Raw genomic sequence first — 5,547 nt, 5'->3', positions numbered from 1 at the left:
ATTATGTACGGACCTTCCCAGATAAGAGCCATCTTTTTTTAGCCTTCCCGGCAGGCGGTTATGAAGGCCTTTATAAGGATTAAGTCTCATGGCTAGAACTGCTGGATCTTCGCCCTCTTATTGTAGTTCGAGAGGATCTGTTGCAGATAGGCCGCAATGCGGGTGATAACCTTTTCGCACTCTTCCTTTGCCAAGTTTAAGTTTGCGGCCATCTCCTTCTCGTTCTTCCCGAAATTCGGCAATACAATGCTGATGCTCAGCACCATGATGTTGGAATGAATGATCGCCTCAGAGCCAAACACCAAGAAGAATGGAGTTTTGCCGGTTACTTGTCTCTTAGTGGTGCGATATGCCCACAGAACACCGAGAAGCTCATCTGGCCACTTGCCTTCTTGTCTGAGAAAAACTTCTTGAGGCAGTTGAGAATGGCCTTGTTAGATGCCTCGACTTGCCTATTGCCTTGCGAATACCGAGGAGTGGACATGTACTGCTTAATGCCATATTTTTTGAAGAACTAGGGACCATTGTCTTTGACGATGGAGTAAGGGATGTCGAAGCAGCAAATGCGGTTCTTCCATATAAAGCGCTTTATGTCCGTCTGGGTAGTTATAGTCATGGGTTCTATGAGTGGGTTCGGTTCCGATCAGTACAGTTTTTTGCCAAAATCGAAAACCGAATCGAAGTTATTGTTCGGCTCAGTTCGGTTTGGTTTTATTCCAGTTTTTTTTTGTTCGGTTTAATTTTGGTTTCGATATTTCCAGTTCGGTTTCAGTCCAATTCCGGTTTTTCACTTTTTTTTTAAATTCTGAAATTGATCTGTGGGCGATTCTTCTTACATACTCAATTTAATTCATTTGGAAGAACACTAGCAACAACCTAATTGTCCTTTTTCCCTTATTTTTGCTGCGAAAACAATTATAGAAAAAAAAATACAAAGATACAAATCAATTATTTTTACCTTCATAGCCAAAGCTGCAAGTTCACAACAAACCAACAATAAAATATTGAAAGCTAAGACCAAAACAAAAAAATAATTAATTAAAATACTCCATATGAATAATTCTTAACTAGTAGAAAGAATAAAAAATGCCAGGTACAATAAATTTAATAAATAAAAAGCAAATGTCACTCTAATTAGAGGCCTTGGAGGATGGAGGTGGAGGGTTGACGTGCTCAATTTTGCATGCAAAATTACCTGCAAATACATAACCAAAGCTATGGAGAATTCCTTTTTATCCAACCCCTATCTTATTTCGACAAACCCATCACAAAATTTATTCAGAAAAAACTCACACAATTCATAAACCCATCGCAAAATTCATTCAGAAACTTACAAAGATACAAATCTCAGAGAAATTTACAAAATTCATTCACATCATCACATAGATCTTGGGTTCAAATCTTAAACAAAATCTCTTACCCCTTTGAAAGTTGGACTCAGAAGAGTTGTTGTGACTACCGGCGAGTATGGATTCTTGGCTCGCCCGAAATAAGAGAGAAAGATCAGAAGATGCAACAGAGGATTTATGTGGGAGAGAGAAAGACATGATTTGTCATGGATGAGGGAGAGAGTAAAGATCTAGATGGGGGAGAAAATAGAAGAGGGAGGAGGGAACGAATAATGAAGATGGAGGATGGAGGACGGAGAAAGGAAAAGAAAGAACAAGGAGAAAAGTGGTGCGGTTGGGGTGAAAGAAAGAACAAAGTGAGAGAAGATATGTTAGGGTTTAGTTGTTAAAAGCTTTTTTTAATAATATAAAGGCTTATAATTTGGAAATACAATGGCTTAAAAATTAGGTTTTGAAGATAATACCCAAACAGATTAAATAATAAATAAAATAAATAAATATTAATTTAATATAATTATTCGGTTCGGTTCAGTTCGGTTTTCTAACCACTGAAATCGAAACCGAACCAAAGTGTCATATCCCAGCCTGAGCCCCCACTATCTCCGGGCTCGATTCCAGCGTAGCACGATAGTCTGCTTTAGGCCTCGACCATGCCTTCACGGTTTTGTTTCTGGGAACTCAAACAAGAACTTCCCAGTGGGTCACCCATCATGGGATTGCTCTCGCGCACTACTCGCTTAACTTTGGAGTTCCGATGGAACTCGAAGCCAGTGAGCTCCCGAAAGGCCTCGTGCTAGGTAGAGATGGGAATATATATATATATATATATAAGGCTTATAGGATCCACTCCCCTAGACGATGTGGGATCTTACAATCCACCCCCCTTAAGGGCCCGACGTCCTCATTAGCACACTTTTGGCCAAGGATTGGCTATGATACCAAATTGTCACATCCTGGCCCAGGCCCCCACCACATCCCGGGTTCGATTGCATCGTAGCATGATATTGTCCGCTTTGGGCCCCTACCACACCTTCACGGTTTTGTTTATGGGAACTCATACGAGAACTTCCTAGTAGGTTACCTATCATGGGATTGCTCTCGCACGCTACTCACTTAACTTCTGAGTTCCGATGGAACCCGAAGCCAGTGAACTCCCGAAAGGCCTCGTGCTAGGTAGAGATGGGAATATACATATAAGGCTTATAGGATCCACTCCCCTGGGCGATGTGGGATGTTACAATAAAAATTTGGACCATTTCTTGATTTATGCGTGTTATCCTTGCGCAGGGGCTATGTTAATCTTCTCTGTACCATTCCAATTTTATCGGATGTCCCATATCGCCCAGGAGAGTAGATCTTGTAAGCATTATATGTATATTCCCATCTCTACCTAGCACGAGGACTTTCGGGAGCTCATTGGCTTCAGGTTCCATCGGAACACCAAAGTTAAGCGAGTAGCGCGCCAGAGCAATCCCATGATGGGTGACCCACTGGGAAGTTCTCGTGTGAGTTCCCATAAACAAAACCGTAAGGGCATGGTCGGGGCCCAAAGCGGACAATATCATGCTACGATGGAGTCGAGCCCGGGATATGGTGGGGGTCTAGGCTAGGATGTGACAATTTGGTATCAGAGCCAATCCCTGGCAGAACGTGTGCCGATGAAGATGTCGGGCCCGTAACAGGGGTGAATTGTCATATCCCAGCCTAGGCCTCCACCACATCACGAGCTCGACTCCACCGTAGCACGATATTGTCCGCTTTGAGCCCCGACTACTCCTCACGGTTTTGTTTCTGGGAACTCACACGAGAACTTCCTAGTGGGTCACTCATCATGGGATTGCTCTCACACGCTACTCGCTTAACTTTGGAGTTCTGATGGAACCCAAAGCCAGTGAACTCGAAAGGCCTCGTGCCGACCCGGGCCCCACCACATCCTGGGCTAGACTCTACCATAGCACAATATTGTCCACTTTGGGCCCCGACCACGCCCTCACGATTTTGTTTATAGGAACTCACACAAGAACTTCCCAATGGGTCACGCATCATAGGAGTGCTCTCGTGCGCTACTTGCTTAACTTCGGAGTTCTCATGGAACCCGAAGCCAGTGAGCTCCCGAAAGGCCTCGTGCTAGGTAGAGATGGGAATATACATATAAGGCTTACAGGATCCATTCCCCTAGGTGATGTGGGATGTTACAATCCACCTATTTTAGGGGCACGACGTCCTTGTCGGCACATTTCTGGCCAGGGATTGGCTTTGATACCAAATTGTCACATCCCAGCCCTGGCCCCCACCACATCTCGGGCTCGACTCCTCCGTAGCACGATATTGTCCGCTTTGGGCCCCAACCACGCCCTCATGGTTTTGTTTCTGGGAACTCACACGAAAACTTCCCAATGGGTCACCCAACATGAGATTGCTCTCGCGCACTACTAGCTTAACTTCGGAGTTCCGATGAAACCCGAAGCCAGTGAGCTCTCAAAATGCCTCGTGCTAAGTAGAGATGGGAATATACATATAAGGCTTACAAGATCCACTCCCCTGGGCGATGTGGGATGTTACACAAAGGATTTTAGTTCAGTTCGGTTTGGTTTTTCCTATTTTGATTCGGTTTTTTTCGGTTTTTGATTTTTTGAACTCACCCTTAATGGGTTCGACTTCAACCCATTTCGGGAAGTAATCGATCTCTACAATCATTATGCCTCTACCCCAATGGTAGGTGGCATTGGTCCCACCAGGTTAATCACCCACTATATGAATGGCTAAGGGCTTGTCGACGGGTGAACTTCGCTGGCAGGTAGTGCGAGCATGGCCTTGAAGCGCTGACAAGTAGGGCGAGCACGGCCTTAAAGCGCTTGCAGCTGTTACGCCTTTAGACATACTCCTTGGCATCTTAATGCATGGTTGGCCAATAATAGCCTACGTTAAAAGCCTTTTGCGCCAGGAAAAGACCTCCAGACTAGTTTCCACAAACACCTTCGTGGATTGAGCTAAGAATTTTCAGGTCGTCGGGAGGCGATAAGCAGTGAAGATGTGGTCCTGAGAAGGATCTGCGAAAGACCATGTCGTTCCACATGTAATAACGTGGTGCCTTCATTTGGAGCTTCCTGGACTCTAGTCTGTCTGCGGGAGCATTCCGTTAACAATGTAGTCGATGATGGGATCCTGCCAACTCGGAATTGTGTTGATCTGCGCCACCACTACTGTTGGTTCCTCATCTATGCTCAGCTTCTCCTAGTACTCGACCGAGATGAAGCGCTTGAGCTGATGGTCTAAGGCAGAGCCTAGGCCTATTAGTGCGTTTGTGTGGGTATTTTCTGCTCGTGGAACCTAAGTGAATGTGTACACTTAGAATGACGCTAGCTGCTTTCGTACCTTCTCGAGGTATTAGGCCATCCTTAGATACTTTGTTGCGTACTCCCTTGAGGTTCAGTTGGTGATTAGTTGGGAATTGGAATAGATCGCGATCTTCTTCACTACTAGATCTTTCGCCAATCAGAGACCTGCTAGTAGGGCTTTATACTCTGCTTTGTTATTTGATGCTTTGAAGCTTAAAGTGATCGTCTGCTCGAGCATTGAACCGTATGGGGTAGTGAGAACTAGGCCTACTTCCGATCCCTAGTAGTTGGATGATCCGTCAATGTGCAAGCGCGAGAAATTTCCTACAAGTGAGGCTTGTGTGGTTATGGTGTGCTCTGCTGCCTTTGGGACATTTTTATGCTGAGTTGCTGCGTCTTTCAAGCTTGGGATGAATTCTACAATGAAGTCCGCCAATGCCTAGGACTTTATCGTTGTGCGAGGTTGGTATGCTAAGTCGAATTCCAAATGCCCACTTCATCACTCGTTGAGAAGTGTCTAGACTATGCAAAATTAATCGCAGTTGGTACTGGGTCTTAACGATAACCAGAAGTCCCTAAAAGTAAGGTATGAGATTCCAAGCTGCAACAATTAGCGCCAAAATTAGCTTTTCAATCTTCATGTATCTGGTTTCCGCATCGAGGTGAGTTAGGTACTGCTTCAAGTCTTGAAATGCTTTCTCGCACTTGTCATCCCATTTGTCTCTCCGCGCCCTCTTGATTACCTTGAAAGAGGGCTTGCATCGGTCGATGAATCGCAAGAGGAAACTATTAAGTGTAGCTGCTCGTCTGGCCAAACTTTGGATCTCCTTCAGAGTTGTAGGAGACTTCATGTCCAAGAT

The 5,547-nt window shown here is 44.9% G+C and overlaps 1 pseudogene; it reads right to left on the bottom strand.

Moving 5' to 3' along the window:
• Nucleotides 1–2,590: 2,590 nt before the first annotated feature.
• LOC137749091 (U6 spliceosomal RNA) lies at nt 2,591–2,700 on the bottom strand (annotated as a pseudogene).
• Nucleotides 2,701–5,547: the final 2,847 nt, after the last annotated feature.

Source organism: Pyrus communis, chromosome 10 (genome assembly GCF_963583255.1).
Source record: "Pyrus communis chromosome 10, drPyrComm1.1, whole genome shotgun sequence".
Lineage (NCBI taxonomy): Eukaryota > Viridiplantae > Streptophyta > Magnoliopsida > Rosales > Rosaceae > Pyrus > Pyrus communis.
The sequence above is the reverse complement of the archived record's forward strand: the minus strand, read 5'-3'. Positions and strand labels throughout refer to the sequence as shown.